The sequence below is a fragment of the Bolinopsis microptera genome, chromosome 11 (genome assembly GCF_026151205.1).
Source record: "Bolinopsis microptera isolate Bmic1 chromosome 11, MBARI_Bmic_1.0, whole genome shotgun sequence".
NCBI classification, from domain to species: Eukaryota; Metazoa; Ctenophora; class Tentaculata; order Lobata; family Bolinopsidae; genus Bolinopsis; species Bolinopsis microptera.
Genome location: NC_087082.1, coordinates 18,400,908 through 18,419,411, shown reverse-complemented (window position 1 = coordinate 18,419,411; position 18,504 = coordinate 18,400,908). Strand labels below are relative to the sequence as shown.

The window sequence follows — 18,504 nt, the reverse complement described above, 5'->3', positions numbered from 1 at the left end:
ACGATATATATATATTTGTTACCATTTTACTGACACCAGGGCATCAACTTTAACACGACGTTCCGCAAAAACCGTAAAAGATATAATACTCAAATTTTTTATGACTGGGTCAAATGCCTTAATGGCCTTCAAATCAACATAAAAAAATAAAAAACAGGCCAAGAAATAAGAATTTTAGTGCCCAAAATTCGGACTTCCAAGTGGTGTCAAAAACGTGAATTAAATAGGTAATAATAATTTTCACTGGGAGACTTTGCGGCAGGAAACTGATCCGGCCTCCTAAAGTCTTGACACCACTTTAGGGTTAATGGGTTCCTGCTAGTGTTAATAACAGGTAGCTAAACCTTTGTCATTGTGGCAAGTGTTGTGAGAGTGCTAGCTTCAATGAGCTTATTTGGCCAATTTAGCCCCTGAGCAAGCTAGCTCGAATTTCTCACGCAGAACTGTTTACATTGGTTAATAGAGACATTGGTTAATAGTGACCACGGTTGTGGTTAGGGTTATGAATAGCTTCGGGGTTAGGGTTAAGGTTGGGATTAGGGTGTCTGTAAAACCGTGTTTCAAATAATTTGTTTCAAATAATTTGTTTATTTGGCAATAATGAATTATAGCCGGTCTGATTTAGAGTCGCCTAGAGCAGGTTAGTACTAGCCGGTTAGTAGCCGGTTAGTAGCCGGTTAGTAGCCACTTGGTGGGTACTAGCTGGTTAGTAGCCGGTTAGTAGCCGGCTACTAACCAGCTAGTACCCACCAGCCGGCTAGTGACCGCTTTTCAAGTGTCGGCTAGTAGCCGGTTTGGAACTAGAAGGCCCGCTTTAGAGCCGGCTAGTGACCGGTTAGTAGCCACTTGGTGGTTACTAGCCGGTTAGTAGCCGGTTAGTAGCCGGCTAGTGACCGCTTTTCAAGTGTCGGCTAGTAGCCGGTTTGGAACTAGAAGGTCCGCTTTAGAGCCGGCTAGTGACCGGTTAGTAGCCACTTGGTGGTTACTAGCCGGTTAGTAGCCGGTTAGTAGCCGGCTAGTGACCGCTTTTCAAGTGTCGGCTAGTAGCCGGTTTGGAACCGGCTACTAGTAGGTCCGCTTAAGAGCCGGCTAGTGACCGGTTAGTAGCCGGTTAGTAGCCACTTGGTGGTTACTAGCCGGTTAGTAGCCGGTTAGTAGCCGGCTAGTGACCGCTTTCTAAGTGCCGGCTAGTAGCCGGTTTGGAACCGGCTACTAGTAGGTCTGCTTTAGAGCTCGGCTAATAGCCGGCTAGTGACCGCTTAGTAGCCGGTTAGTAGCCACTTTGTGGTCACTAGCCGGCTAGTAGCCGGTTAGTAGCCGGCTAGTAACCACTTTTCAAGTGCCGGTTAGTAGCCGGTTGGTAATGTGAAGTTGAGGAGCTGTTATTACAAAAGTGGCTACTAGCCGGCTAGTAGCCGGTGTTCATATGGTACTGTGCAGGGACGTTGCATAGACGTTGCATAGACGTTGCATAGACGTTGCATAGACTGACCGTGCAGGGAGTGTGCATAGAGTGTTCATTGTGCAGGGACGTTGCATAGACGTTGCATAGACGGTTCTTTTGTTGTTGCATGGACGTTGCATAGACGTTGCATAGACTGTCCGGAGCTAAACGACCAAGTTGCCGTTTGGTCAAATGATAAGTTCATAGGTGGTCCAACACTATCGCGGCATTTATCAGTAGAATAAAAGAGAGTATGGGCAAATCATCGCTACCTCATCAGGAGTATAATGGAATGAAAGAAATGATAAGAATGTGCCTCATTTTAATGTTTTGATTTTATTGTATTCGATAAAAGTTTGTATGCTTTTTGTTGGACCTCGCCACTTTGAAGAAATCGAGAAGTTTGCCAAATACAGCGAGTAGCAACTTTCTACTGTCCATTTTTTGGTTGAATAACACAATGTATAGTGTTTCTTCATCGGTTGATTGAAGGTTGGTTGAAAAGGCGATTGAAAATACGATTTATTAATACCATATTTGGTCGTTACCATCTACGTATTCTTCTCTAGCGACAAGATGGTTTTCTTTCTATCAGTGATTATTATAATTTATAATAGCAGAAAGAAAATCCACAACTTAAGTTATCTAGACGTCTTTAAACCAAACTCTTTAATCGACCGAAAAACTATAAAAACATGAGATTACGCGACACGCGGGTTTATTAAAATCTTTTGTGCAAATATTTTACCAACTATTTTTCAGAGATGTGGACTCCATTAGTTTTAGGACTGTCAGCAGTGGTTATACTGGGCGTGGCTGCAGCTGTTTTCTACAAGAAATGTAATAGAGCCTGTCTCCGTCAGCTAGTGAGTGGGTTATCTCGTTGTGTGTTCCTAAACACCGCGCTTCTCGTATTATCTGTACTGCTTTTTAGGCCTAGGGTCATTTTGGGATTTTACCTTTATCATTTATATGGATTATTCTGTTTTGTTCGAGTATGGAGGAATCCCAGTGCGCTAAGAGTAAGGGGCTCAAAACGTTGAAATCAAGGAGTGATCTAAAGTTACCCTCGAAATAGGATGAAATATTATCATCCCCTTGCTCTAACCAGAGCCCTCTCGCTTGCAGTAGCGCGCGACCGCCGAAGGCGGCACAGTCTATCTTACTTTGTATTTGTGAAACAAGCGCGTCACGCTGTACGCGTAGACTCATGGTTAATTGACGATGTCAATTCATGGCAGCTCGGCGCGGCACAGTAGCGCATCTCGCCGATCTAGCTGTGAGAAGCCTTATTAAGTGCGCGGCGCGGCACAGTAACGCATCGCGCTACAAACTCATGGCTATGTGAAATCATCCCCAATACCGACACTGACAGTTACTCGGTACTTTACAACTTTAGTTTCGGAACATATTCTCAATTGTTAACATTCCAATCTCCAGATGCCAACCCCGGACCAAGACACAGCAGCAGCCCCGTACCGCAGCTTCAACTCTTCCAACCACTGCGACAGCCCCAAACCGGGACCCGCTGACAACAGCTATATCAAGATGAAAACTATAAACAGCTGCGGAAGTGATACAAATTCCGGGCCGGACTATGAGCGGTATAACTACAAGCAAGGGTCCAGCTACCCAGGACAGAACGGGTCCGGGATTAGCAGGCACTCGGAACCGCATTATGAGCGGATATAACGGAGGCCATTTTGTCATGGAAGTGGATTTATTTTTTACTCGATTCTGTTTGACAGATTCTTGGGCCACTGTTTTATGGGCGTTGTTCTGTTTTCCGCCCTATTTTATCATGATGACCGAAATGGCTACTGCCCAAACTCTAATTTATTAATTTATCACTGTGATATGTTTTATTTTATCAAACATCATAGATATATTTTTAGAACTTTTATGTGACATTATTCGATTATTTTATTTTAATTCTAGATTTAGATCATAGACGATATTTTATTTGTAGATTTAGACGCTATTTTATTTTGTATGTTTTAGATTCTGTGTCTGTGAACGAGACTTTATCAAAATTATCACCTTTTTCATTTATTACGATTGTTTATTTTACTAAAGTACTAACTTCCATTCACCTTCGGTATCACTCTCATCCAGTATTGCATCTCAGTAAAGTCTCAATTGAAGTTTTATCAACCTTTTGTTAAAGTTAGTGGCTGGCGGTATAATTGTTACAATTTACATGCTATTATTTAAAAAATTAGTCAAAATTATTGATAGACGAGGTAGAAACCGAGTAAGGAGGTGCGGCTACTGATGAGAAGCCTCCTTCAAGTTTATTTGGGTTAGAAACGACATCTGGGTCCCTACCCTCGCACAAGATTATTCTCAATTTTCTTGTTGTGTTCCACAACGATAAATGGAAAATTGATAGAAAGTAGAAAAATGTAAAAGTACTTGCAGGAATTGGCCATGTGCCAACTCGGGATAAAAATGATCCCGAGTGGCGGGATCACTTTTAAGCTTAAATTAGGGCCGAAAAGATAGTTTATTTAAAACATTAAAAAATGAGCTCAAGAAAGTATAACTATATCATTCAATTTATTATATCAAGTATTATTTTCATAGATTATCTGAGTTTACATCTTGATTATTGATAAATTGATTTTTTAACTTGTTCGTCGCGTCATCATTAATAACTTTTTTTTCCTTCAAGTTTTTATTGATTATTGAAAAACATCACCCTCGCAGGACAATGTAATAATAATAATAAATCACTCTACTGTCTACACTCGATTGTCACGTGACTTTTTTAACACGTTCTCTAGGTGGCCCTGAATCACGAATAGCTATTCAGTATTCGAAACCCTAACTCTCTAATCTGATCCCAACCCTAACCCTAACCCAATCCCTAACTAAAGCATATGCTGAAACCCTAACCCTAACGAGAAATTAGGCAAACTTCCTAATATGTATATGGTCATCGAGAAAGTTTTAAGCCAGGGGAGCATTTAAACCCTATGTCATGTGGGGTGATTCGGAATCAGCGTTCAAAAATGCATCGATTCAACTTCAAGTGAATATCATCTGTCGGGGGAAATAGGAATAGCAAGGAAGCTAGACTAAGGAAGGGCTCCAACACCAAAGCAAATGAGTAGCTGCAGCATATGCCCGGCGTGTCTGCAGAGGTAATTACCATAGACAGTTTCTACAAGCTATTTCTAGGTAGATCATGATTCACACGTTCACTGCTGCGCGCAGTGTTGTGACCCCTCTTCGTCGTATTTTACACATATTTGGACGTTGGCAATTTATTCAATTGATAATTTTAAAGTTTTAACATTTTTATATTAAATTCTTTTTTAATATAGTTCTAAAACGATTAAACTTGCTTTCTGTGAAAATTTAATGTACTTTCGTAAAATAATTTTGATGTGGCAGCGATTTGAAAAAGAAATTAATTAAAAATGATACAAAAAAATTGGACATTTTTTGATATTAAAACATGTATAACTTGGGCTGTGTTGACAGTAGAAAAATAATTTAACCCTTGTCCGAAAGGTTTACAAAAGTTTTACGCGCCGCGCATAATTGCCGCGCAATTTCGCGTGTCAAATCCGTCTAAGAGTGAACATAATTGATGAAGGAGCACTTTGAGCTTTACACCTCGTGCGTTCACTGTTCGCGCCTTAATTGCGCCCAGTTCACTGTTGCCTCGCGTTATTCCATCATCCATATTTCTGCTCTTAGTTGCTTTATAATGTGTCAGCAGTAATCAGCCCTGCTGTATTATATATTGTGCTTGATTGTTGATACCTAATTAATTAACTGTTTACGATGGCAGTTATGGTGGATGATGATTAATCACTCTACAATCGCCTGTCACGTGACTTCTTCAACCCGTTCTGTAGATGGCCCTAAACAACTATTCGAAACCCGGAAACCATAACCCTCTAATCAGATCCCAACCCTAACGGCCTAACCCTAACCAAATCCTTTACAAAAGCATATACTGAAACACTATAGAGAAATTAGGCTAACTTCCTTATACGGTCATATCACGTGATCGAGACAGTTTTTCGCCAATATCTCGTTAGGGGAGAATTTTAACCTTATGTCATGGGGGTAATAGGTAAGTGCTTAGTAACCTCTTTGCTTTTATTCGAGCCTTTTATTAAATCGAAGTTACAGTTCACGAGGTTGATCCTTTGGGAGATATTAAATCCTGTTTTACTATTATTTATAAATTCTAACGTTTAACTTTAATAATAATAAGTAAGTTTGGACGCAGACTAGAAACGAGTTTAATCGACTAAGTTTTTGATTTTGTGTACCTTTTTATCATACAACTTTTTAATTTCAGCAAATTTTAGTTAAAGAGTAAATCAAAGTTAGCAATCATTGAACTCAATAGTTAAAAAGGTGACTGTAAAAATAGAACTAAGATTTCGATACTTTTAAATGAACTTCTAGTTCTAATGATATAATTTTAAATTATTAGATGTTTAAATTTTCCTGATAGCTGGATCATAGTCATGTAGAAATTAGGTTAAACATTGTCATGCAGAAATTAGGTTGAAATAATTTTGTCCATAGAAAACACAGTCACGCCTTACATTATTACAAGCTTTAAAGGGCTCGTGAGTCGTGTTAGTGTTACTATTACTTTTGAGCTTGAAAGCAGACAAAACTTTGCTTATTTGTTTGTTTATTATTTTGTTTGTTATTAGAGAAAGAAGACAATATTACCTCTCGATTATTCCAGGAGAAGCTAAAAGCGCTGAAAGACCAAGAAGAATCTCCCGCAGGAGCTGTTGAATCAGCACGCTGAAGAAGTACAGAGACTGGTGAACAAGCTGATAAACTCAGACAGCAGCAAAAACTTCAAGTGAGCTTCGTGACGTCATTGACATTACATTACCGTCGTTGTGACGTCATTTTCGATGTTGATCGAATGAATTTATTTGTATTCTAGAGATTCTATTTTAGCATTTGACAAGTAACAACTTTGGCTCTGTTTACTGTGCTGTAATGCACTGAACGACCGGGATTCCCGGCGCCGGGGGAGGTGTTTATTCCCGGCCCCGGCCAATTTTGAGTTTTTGGCCGGGATCGGAATTATAGATTAAAAAGTCACATAAGAACATAAAAACTACTGTCTTATTTGACCCCCAATTCATACTTACATTTACAACTTATCTTATATTGGTAAGGGATCAATTAGCCGAAGTTAAAATGGAAAGTGCCAGTTTTAATTTAAAGTCTGAAGCACTGAGCGTGAAAAGTGATATTAAAATGGACTCTAAAAGTGCCTGTGTCTTCATACTATGGTGTTCCGCCTCACTTCTATACTACTATAATCGAGCAGGACTTGACAAGCCCACTAAAACAAGTTGTGTAAAAAATACCACCAGTTCACGGCCCAACCACATTGTTTATTTGTACACCCAGTGAATTATTCCTTATATGGCGCGGAACATTCCTGGCCTAACGTGTGTGCCGTGTTTCTCCGCACTATCAGTTGACTACCATTCATGTAGTTGACTGCCACTGTACTCGCATTTATGTGTTACTTGTTTTTACGTGTTTGATTTAAATTGCTCGTGATTAGACACACGTTCGGTGAAAGGGGAGGGGATAGTTTTCACTTTTCAGACAAGGGAAGGGGCAAGGAAACGTGTGATTACTTGATTATTGATTTTTCACGTTTTAAGTTAATCTCGACACGTGTTCAGTAATTATGTGTTTTATAAATACCCTTATACTGTTTACACTTTTTAAATCCCTTTAAAGCCAACAATATAATCCACGAAACAGACTCCTGGCACTAATTTCAGGATCTAAAATAGGCCCGGGCTTTTTTAAAAGTTACTGAAATGACGCTGGTCCTCACTTTTTGGAGTCTACTCCCTCATTTCCAGGTTAGTGCACTATTAGTGGGGAGGAGGTGTATTAACTTTATCAGTCACGTAACCTCATGACACTCCCCATCACGGGTAACTTGTAATGGTAACGTTGTCATGGTAACAGAAATGTGTTTTCAGGCTGAACAGGAAGCTGTACAACAACCGGTCTGACAAGTTACAAGTGGTGGACCTACATCATCTAGATGTACAGGTTCGTTCATTTACTGATTGATAGCTATTTTAATGAACTTATTTGTTTAGATTTATGACGTGTTTCTCAATTGACAATTTTATACCCTCGAGATAATACAAAATTCTATGAAGGATACATTTTTAATGTTCAATTACATAAATGACAAACTTAAGTTGACTAAATCGCTGCCTGTATTTGGATTATTTAAAAAAATCAATTTGGTGTGACCACAGTACCATAAGTCGCACTGAGCATAAAACCTGTGAGCGAATCACCATACTTAAAGAGTGTGTGCCAGCTCATGTCCGTCTTCATAACCTCTTCCCTCCACTGTCCCCATCTTGACTGCATCTCAAGAGAGCCGCATTGAACTTCCCTTTCATGCTCGAGGTTTCTTATAACTCTCTGAAGGACCTCAGCTTGTTGTTCCCGGGCGTTCATCTTCTTCCACGGTTTCTTCCATTCTCCAAAACCAATCCTTGCTCTGCTGTACGGCTGGACCATTCCTCTCACCGCTTCACAGACTAAGTCCCTCTCAGCACAATCTAGTTCCTTGTCTGGTCTCCAAACTCTCCCTGACCTGACTTGCGGTTGAATCGCCCTTATCATGTCATCAAAAAACTGCTGGTAGGACTGATGGAGTCGACATTTCTCCAGCTTCCAAGTATCGGACAGGCTGCCGATGGGCAAGGCCACACTAGATGTTTGACTAAATAAGCAGATGTTACTCAGTGTATGGCATACACCCTGCCATGGCTTTTCCGCTACGTTTGGAATCACCTCTCCCCCTAGACTCAGACTTTCTTCGACGCCTCCACTTCCACTGTTCTCTTCATACCATTCTACTACTACCCCCCCTCTTCATAACCAGGGCTCTTGACTTGGAGGATTTCAACTGGATTCTGGAAACGTGACCAGTCCACATATCTCTTAAATATATTGAGCAGGGTTTTCATATCCTTCATCCGGGCACATGTCAAACAACTGGATGGATAACATCATTAATTATACGGCACTAATTGGTGATATAATCTGACCCCCTAATAATTGGGGTTCCCCTTTGTCGTGCTAGCCCTTAAATGGGTCATAACTTGGCCAAATTGTGTAATCAACTTGAACTTTTGGGAATCACTTGAATTATTTTATGGCGACAATAATTAAAACTAAAAGGAGAGAGTGACGTGCCACACCCTCTGAAATCAATGAAATTTGGCGAAACTTTCAGAAATACTAAGTTTGACTCGCATGTGAAGGTCGCTAAACTAAATGTAATATTTCAGGTACAAATTCTACTAGTACGATTCGATGCAGTGGAAGAGGTTGAAGTTGACGTTTAAGCAGTCACCCTGCCGAACAAGAAATCAGTCAGGCAAAGAGGCTAGGTTGACTAGAAACTCAATCACTATATCCGTGAAACTTGCTGGAAGCTATGTGAGTTATTTTACCTCCTTATTTCAAATGACCTCCAAACCAATTACATTGAACTTTGAAGAGGTGAAGAAACCATTAATATTAACTGAATTAAATGCGACTATAAAACCGAAATAGTAATACACTACTGACTACAAAGAAACATCTTACATGGGGCCAGGCTCATATAAGTGTTCATATGATAGTGTTCATAGCCGTTGAAAATATGGCGGAATGACAGGCTGAATGTGGCCCAGTAGAAGAAAAAAACATTATAATTCTTTCCGACCATAATAGAAATACAATTAAACTAGAATGAAACAAAGAGTATTAAATTTTTAAATTAGTCGAGTCAACCAAATTTCACAGAGAAGCTGGACATTTATACGACAATTTAAACGCAATGTGTATGCGCCGTGATCAATGGTCACGGCGCATAACCATTGCGCCGTGACCGTTGATCACGGCGCATAACCCGTAAGATGCTGCGCACATTTTTGATTTTAAAATGGCGGGAACACATTTCAACTGCCATTGTTATACGATACATTGAAGTGCATAGTGGAGTGTGTGGTCTGATAGTAGACAGAGGATTTATTTGAAACATTCCCGGTGCCTTCAACTGTTCTTTGCACTGACTATTTGATTGCTTAAACGAATAGGCGAGCCTTCAAAAACATTAGTTTCAATGTTTTCATAGTTTTATGATGCAAATATGATTTTTCCATTTACTTAACTGATAATACCCCCAATATCTTTTCAGGTGTGGAGGTCGGACCGAAACTGTAATCAGACACTAAACATTAACGAGAACCAATTATTTTACTCCTTTAATGATGAATAAAGATCGCTGATTGCTTTTACTAATATATAGTGTTAAAATGAAAGAGAAACTGTTGAGACGAAAGAGAAAAACGCACTCATTTATTTATAGTTTTATGTCTTAACAATGTTATTCGAAAGCTAATTTTAAAAGCTGGCTCTGAATCCTTGCTAAATGATTTGGGAAGGTGTAAGGGCTTAATATGCCTATAGACATCATTTTCAGTGGGTTTTATGAAGTTTATGATTAGGGTACATTTTGTGACTGAAATAAGCGCAAGACCTTCGACGTTTCTATTCCTACTGTTTTTTTAATTTAGCAAATATACAAAAAAAAATTATACTGTCGTAAAGATAAAATGTTTAGTTATCGGATAGATACTTTAAAATTAAGTATTAAAATAACCGAGCTAAGATATTCAATGTTAAACTCAAAAATGTTCACGCGTTTATGAAGAAATATCTAATTCTGCGCGTAGTTTTTTGGTCACAACTATGGCAAATTTTTACCAATTTTGTTCATAATTTCAAAATGTTATTTAGTAGACAAATTACTTTCGGACTAAATCCTTATTGTTTATTCAAATCTAAAAGAAACAACATTTATTTGACTTCAAAATTGTTCAATCTGAATACGAGCTAATTACGACGAAGGGAGGTCACAACACTGCGCGCAGGAGTGACGTTACTGGGCGGCGCTCAGCCTGTCATTCCGCGCGCCGAATCTCTATATTTTATGTTTATGAACAAAATAGCCTGCGGAGTGCGGGGTTCCCACTAGGTAAATCATACGAAGAGCTTCCCTGAAGATCATTGAGTAATTTGCCTCATGTTGTAGGCCAGGCCCGCCGCGCGCGTACAGTGCGCGCGCGGCCGTATCGTGGCTAATTTCTCTACGATAATGAAATGACGATGAGGGTCACACGAGGTCAGAGGTGAGACAATGAGTAATAGGCTGTTTCCTGGTGTCGCTCGACATTAGCCGTAGATCATTTCAAAACAACTCTTAAAGTTAAACAGTAAACACTGATGCTGTGCCAAGCGTTCGTTGATCCACACAAAACAATAACAGAAAAATGATCTCTCGTGAAGAAGATTGGGTGATACTGATAAGCTGTCGGCCCCTGGTGTAAGTAGCCATTATCAACATCTGAGAACAGAGCTGGTAAACACTAATTGTCCATTAGTCCCCAGATAACAATGCCAACACTAACAGAACACTGCCATAGAGAGACTTGGTCTAGAATAATGATGGAATCTTTATTTGAGGGTTTCAAGCACCAGGATTGAAGATTAGCGGATTTTTAGCCTGGATTGGCTATGCTGCAATCACGTGACAGATAAACGACTCCGACTAATGAAGCTAGGGTACCGAAGAAGGTGCCATTGTTGTAGGTAAAAATCACTTCGCAGGTTTATCGTTCGACGGCTCACCAATTTTTAGCTTCGTAAGATGGTCAAAGGAGCTGTTTTCTTGAGCTGTCAGAAAAATCGCACTAGATCCGGATTATAAATATAAGTAATGTTTTGGGACAAAGTGAGAGTCTCACTCAGTTTTCCAAACAAATAGTTGTCGACGTTTCGAGCCACGCCTTTGTTTTATTTATTTATTGAGCAGCTATAATGTAACGTAATTGTAACGTCTCCAAGTTTCTTTCATTCATTATGAGGGGGGGGGGGGGAGGGAGCCAATGGGTATTCTTTTGTAAAACATTGATTTCGAGGTAGCAATTGACCATAAACTAAGACCAGCGACCAATCTTTTGAGGGGATCCCGGACCCCAACTGCCAAACGGTGCCTACGGGCCACGAGGCAACCACGCCCATTTTGGGTCCAAATTAGGCCCAATATAGCCAAATACCCCGAACATGCCCAAAAAATCAAACCAAAATCATTGAACTATAGCTATATTCAAATTCAAACTTAAAATATTTATCAGTCAAATGTTCATTATTAATGAACTACGTAACACAAAATCAATCTCAACGTATAATAAAATCACTTTACGGCATTTATACCTTTTTTATTTTGCATTTTATTAATTCTTTACAAATGATATTGTTGAAAGTATGAGACGGCCAAAGATTAACAATCCCAACAATCAAATAAATTAATTTAAGCAGACATGCTGACAAACACAACATCAACCTTAAATTGGAAATGGAATTACAACCAATACAACATTAATAACTCTTTTTCTTATTTTACAAAAAATAGCGTTGCTACAATCTAATCTTAAATTAAACATTTTAACAGGTAACCGCCTAAAATATTAAGTATTTAAAGCATACTGTTAAATATCGATAATCAGTCTATTCACTTTCAAGCAAGTTTATTCAAGAGTTCTAAAACAAGAGTTGCTAAACTCGTACGCATGTCCCCAAACGGAATCTAATATAATTGTTCCTAATTAAAAAAATCAAAGGTTTGATAATTCTTGATCACTCTATTCTATTTCAGTGGAGGTTGGGGTTTTAAGATTACTGGTTGTTCATATAGATATCATCTTGTTGTAGGGTGTCTTGTCTTCTCGGGAGAGCAGGTTTGGCTACTTCACTACAGGGACAGGAGGGACACATACATCTCCGCCCTCTAACTTTCGCATGCGTGGTTGAGAACTCAGCCTGGTAAACCATTTGTATGTCTTCCTTCAAGTCTTTTTCTCTTTTTTCCTTCCAGATGTAAAGGATGATTCCTATCACCATGGCGAGAATCAGGACACACAACACTAAGCTCACTACCGACAGAATGTCAACAGCAGACTTTTGGCAGATAGTTTTATATTTAGATGGCGAGGTTCCTTCTGGACAAACACTGCAAGTAGCCCCGTTTCCAACATGGTTTTCTGGACATTCAGTACAAGTATGATTTTTCCAGGAGTATCCTTTAGGACAGGAGGAACACTCGGAAGATTGAGACTCAGATACTGTGAAGATAGGGCACTTTGAGCAGACGGAGAAGAACTGTCCACTGAAGTGGTTTGTGGGACAGGGTTCACACTGGCTAGTGTCTTCACTCCAGTATGTACCCGCAGAGCAGTTACACACTCCACTACTGCTACCTGGAGAAGTGCAGTTCACACAACTCTCTCCATCCCAAGATAGTCCACTTGGACAGTGACACTCTTCAGAGAGAGGTAGGGAGGTGGCCTCGTCAGGACATTGAACACAGATCCCTTGTCTTTTGTCTTTGAAAGAGTTTGCAGGACATGATTTGCAGGACTGCTCCCTGTCTAAGCCCCATTCCCACCCATATCCTCTCTCACAGCTGCAAACTTGTCCGTTGTTGAGTGGTACTGATCCTGCAGGACAACTCACACAGTCACTTGGAGCTGTTGCACCCTCCTTACTGACTGTACCCTTTGGGCACAGCACACAACTACTGTAGTCAGAGTAGAGATATGTGCCAGCGACACATGAACAGAATGATGATCCGTTCAGTGAAGTAGAATTACTGGGGCATTCCAGACATTCATCATTATCTGAATTCATGTAGGTGTCTTCATCACAGGAGCAGTAGTTAGATCCAGTGAGGGAGGTTGATCTTGAAGGACAGGGGAGACAGGAGGTGTTCGTGCTGGGTTCGGGGGAGTAGGTATTGTGCCCGCACTCGTAACACTTGTTGCTGCCGGATTTCTTTTGTCCAGGGGGACAGACGAGGTTGTCGGTGTTTGGCATGTCACACCACAACCAGACATCTTCATCATGGGTGGTATTTGTGACATTTGTTCCGTATGTGCATAGTGGGAAGGGTCTCTCCTTCGTTAGACAATTCACGCTGCTAAGACTTATTGGTAAGTCTTTCTGACCCGGCATGTATTTTCGACCGAGGTTCCAGCTCATTACACCTTCATTATAGCCCATGATGCGACACACCAACTCCGCTGTATCGAATTTCTTTCCACTTACTGTCCCTCCGTTGTACATCAGTAGACCGTGTTCTTTCTGGGTGTGTCGCTTGTCTTTGCCCGCGAGGTAGAATTGGGAAGAGTCTCCGTACTGGGACCGAGGCCTGCACCAGATCCAGAGAGCGTAATTGTAGACAGTTCCGTACTTTCTATATCGACACTGAGGAACTGTACTACCTGAACAATCAGGAGATATATACCTGATAGGCAAGCTCTGTTGCCAGCCGTAGGATTTTTTCATATGAGTGTAGTATGACTGGTAGCCCAACATGCGACAAATCCAGGTCAGCGTATCAGTGCTCATCCCGTTGTAGTAGACTGTCCCTCCATCCACCATCAGAAGACCGTAAGTACTTTCTGTTGACAGCATGGTGTAGCCATCGTTCTTCATGAGATGAAAGTTGAGGCCTGCGATTCCTGAAATTATAAGTACGTGTACAGCAAATATTTTAACATCTCTTTAAACTTTTATATGGATCTGAGAAAGTATGTAGAGGACAGCACAATGTACACTGGAAGATCGGTGAAAGTACAGGCTGGTTAAATAAATCTATTTACCGACACAACAAGCTTTTAAAGGATTTTAAAATATTCTAAGTCCCACAAGGTGGTCTTTTTTGCTGACAAACATTTCATAATTTTTCCACGTCGCTCAAAGTGATCGAAATTGCATAAAACGAGGTGAAAGGTAATTTTTTTAAAAACTTCGAAAATTGTTCACTTACAAAATGTTTCGAGATCAAATTGCACAAAAGGTACAAAAATTAGTTGTTAGAAAACTTTGAAAAATGAACGTTTCGGGGAAATTAAAATCACCAAAATTCATATCTAATGTTCAGTAAATCTCAGCAAAATTTTGAGGTTCAGGAATTACTAAATCAAAGGATTGAAACTGAAATTCTGAAAATCGTTATCCACTGTTAAGTCGTAAGAGTTTCAAGGCTAATTACAGTGCATCCTCTGTGCAGGAAAACCTTTTTATACCGTGCCTCTTCTTTCCCCGCAATCAGGCCAAGTTGTGCAAGAAATGTGATTTATCATAGCTACCTGCATGTGAAGGGTCAACTCTACCCTTACAGTTACCTAGATTCAGCTCATTTCTAGATCAATAAATTCTACTGACGTGTGACGGATCACATCACCAATAAGTCGTTACTGATTTGATAACTGGATCGGATCAGTGATCTCTCTGGGTCAGTTTCATGACCCAAGGTACACCAAGGACACAATACGTGCATACAAGGCCCTAATGGGGGTATATGAAACGCGTGGCAGATTATTTGAGAGGCTGCATAGCCATAACAGGTTTGAGACAGGTTATTTCAGAGGCTAACAGTTCAATTTATTGATTATTTGACGTGAAAATTTAGCAACGACAGTTTTTCTCATTGATAAGATAAACACCCTCGATGAATCTGCAGCCTTCTAAGATGTTCACAACTAAATATAGCTATTTATAGCTTTGGTAAAGTGACCTTAAGACACGTGGAAAAGTTTGGAAAAGTTGGTCTCAAAGCTTCAAAGGACTCAAAAATGTCAAAAATCCTTTAAAAGCTCGTTGTGTCGGTTAATAGATTTTTTACGAATCTGTCTGTTCTATGATTCCAAAAAAATATGAGTACTTTATATAATTAGGCAAGCTTTTAATTAATTAATTTGAAAAATTGTCATAAATCAATTGATAACATTATCTATAAACTAACCGTTCACGGAGATCGTCAGGTAGAGTAGAAGCAAAAACATATTATGTGACACAAAGTATCTGCTCCGTGAAAAGTAGCAGCTAACAAATAACGTTCAACGGTAATGCATCTCTTCGGTTTAGTCAAGAAGTTCATTCTTAATTTGTTACCCAAAAATCGGAAGGCGAAATTCCGACAATTGAGTTAGTCAAAATCTCGCACTCCGATTTACAAAATATTCCATAAATTGATTATGAAATTAGTAATTTTATATGATCTGTATTATTTCATGAACGTTAGTCTCGTCAGAATAAAATCCTACACTGGTGATTGAATTCCCTATATACAGTATACGGTTAGACGGGTTCCTGCTAGTAAATGTAATTGATTTGTTATTGTAGTGTTCTAATTAATTTCAATTAATTAATTAGTTCTAATTACAACACACTACAAATCTATTACACGTAATGAGTTATGTAACGTAATTGTAACGTTTCGTCCATAACAAAGACGTGGGCCGAAACGTCGACAACTATTTTAGGTACTATTTGTTTGGAAAACTGCGGGTGGAGACTCTCACTTTGTCCCAAAACATCAATTATATGACCGATCCACTTGGTCGACCTCCAAAATCCAAGTTTCAATAATTCATCATGAGAACCAGAAGGAATACTTTTACTGTTTTCGACTGTTTGCCTTGAATCAGACTGGATGTCCCATTTCCCAAGTGGCAATATTAGTGGAGTGGCTACAGATTACTGTTTAACTTTAAAAGCAATTACTAGATCTTGACTAAGAACGTGAGCGTAAAGAAAGCTAAGAGGGTGAAAGAGAACAATGGATTGTGAAGAAAATCGTTGTTTCTGCTGCTCTCAGCGTTGACAAGACATTCGTTCCATTGTTTTATAGTTCATTATGCGACATAATGTATCCCTGAAAATCTTTTTCTCACCCTTTGACGGGCATCTTCAATTATTGTAGAAATTATTTTAATGGTACTCAAGTCGTTAGCTTCAATAAGTTTTCTCTCCCCTCTCTCTCTCTCTCTCTCTCTCTCTCTCTCTCTCTCTCTCTCTCTCTCTCTCTCTCTCTCTCTCTCTCTCTCTCTCTCTCTCTCTCTCTCTCTCTCTCTCTCTCTCTCTCTCTCTCTCTCTCTCTCTCTCTCTCTCTCTCTCTCCCCTCCCTCTCTCCCACTCTCTCTCTCTCTCTCTCTCTCTCTCTCTCTCTCTCTCTCTCTCTCTCTCTCTCTCTCTCTCTCTCTCTCTCTCTCTCTCTCTCTCTCTCTCTCTCTCTCTCTCTCTCTCTCTCTCTCTCTCTCTCTCTCTCTCTCTCTCTCTCTCTCTCTCTCTCTCTCTCTCTCTCTCTCTCTCTCTCTCTCTCTCTCTCTCTCTCTCTCTCTCTCTCTCTCTCTCTCTCCCCCTCCCCCTCGAGGGTATTCAAGTCGTTAGCTTCACTAAGTTTCTCAATATTGAGTATGGAGTAGGGAACATTAAGCTTTGGCCTTTGATGTCCGGGTCCTGGTCAGAATCTTTGCCAGTCCTGATAGTAACTTAATCTATCTTGTTAGAAACTTGATATGTTAAAATTTATTCCCGGTATATCAGCGTTTTCATTGTTCACGTATATGTTGTTAACACTTAAACGTGTATTTTTCAATTTTCAAAATGCATAGTTTGATGCAATTATATGTACATTGTACACGTGCAGTAGCTGATTCATCTAACCAGACCAAAATGTGATAACTAATATTTTTATCTCCATCATGTAGCTGAATGCGAGTATAACAACCACATGATGATGAAGATAACGACAATCATCTTAACGACCTTACTCTGGTCGCCTCTGAAAGGTAACGATTTAAACTCAAATTACATAATACTCTTCTATAATATAGCTTCTTTAAAATTAGTTCTCTAACAGCTTGCAAATCTGATACTGGAGGTTTCCCCTGATAAATGATAAGATAGCTAGAGGTTATAGAAGCCTTTAAAAAAATGTGTTAGTCGTGTGAATCTGATAGTTTATTTCTTACTAGGGAGGTCAATATTAACAAATTGTCTGAATTTTGGAGAACTCTTATAACTTTACAATCTTGGTGACGTTAAGTACTTCAGGAGTAATGAGGCCGCAGCAAGATGATGAGGTGAGAGTTATATCTGTGTCTCAGGCTGGAACTGTGGGTAACAACGAGGCTGTCAATGGAGCACATCACGCTGTAGATGGGGACCTGGCCACACAAGCGCACACAAGTAAAGGATCTCATAGTAACGCCTGGTTCATAGCAAGGCTAGGTACGGGATACTGCATTGATAAAGTACTGAATTGGTGGGGGGCGGCCCCATCTCAGGTGGACACACACACTTGCTCTAGATCCTCGTGCACCTGTGCTGGATCTCAATGTGCTCGATGGGTCCTCTCAGTGTACTATGAGGATAACAGATCTCCTAATTATAGCGGTCACCCAGCCTCCGGATGTAAACTTGGAGACATCGTCAAGATAGAGACCCGGAACTATAATGACAACTTGGACATCGATGACTTAGCAATCATCGAAAAAGGCAAGTATAGTTAAAACGAATTTTATAATGGACCAAGTATTATAGTTGCAATAATTAATTAGACCGATTTTTAGTTCTAAACTAGGCTGGTTCGACCCATTACTAAATTCTAAGGCTAACTCAGCAATCCCTACTGATAGTTATGATCAAATGTAAGGGTATTGGTTAGGTAAAGAATCATGGTCCAGTGTCCACTTATTGCTTCGTTACCACCGGTTTTGGGCAGGCGGACCTTCTAGCTCAAGCACTATGTAGCTAAATAAGTCTTTTCAGCTAAAATGTGTAGCAAGCCGACTATCCAAGACGGGACAGTATCTCCGGATCAGTCGGAAATACGTTCAGGAGCCACTTACCAGGTTATCTGTAACATCGGGTTCACTGGATCCTCAACAATGACTTGTACCGCGGGAGGATCACTGTCCTCAATTCCAACATGTATACCAGGTTAATGTTTGAATCAGCTGCAGAGTAATATTATTATCACAATATAGTATTCTAGTATTCCACCATCATAGATCAGTTTAAGTTTAATAAGCACTCAAAAAACCACTTTGTCTATATGTGAATAAGATGATCCACGATTTTAACTATATAGCGACTGACTTGCCGAATTAAACTATTAA

At 39.8% G+C, this 18,504-nt stretch overlaps 1 protein-coding gene and 1 long non-coding RNA gene across 2 annotated transcripts in view; one reads left to right on the top strand and one right to left on the bottom strand.

The window, feature by feature from the left end:
• The window catches only part of LOC134823189 (polyunsaturated fatty acid 5-lipoxygenase-like), a 1,185,970-nt gene that overhangs the window by 319,979 nt on the left and 847,487 nt on the right, over window positions 1–18,504 (bottom strand). The gene's annotated exons all lie outside the window — the stretch shown is intronic.
• LOC134823434 (uncharacterized) lies at window positions 5,100–7,683 on the top strand. The gene is made up of 5 exons (XR_010161296.1): window positions 5,100–5,534; window positions 5,766–5,824; window positions 6,168–6,290; window positions 7,240–7,323; window positions 7,447–7,683. It is a non-coding gene; the product is annotated as an uncharacterized LOC134823434 (long non-coding RNA).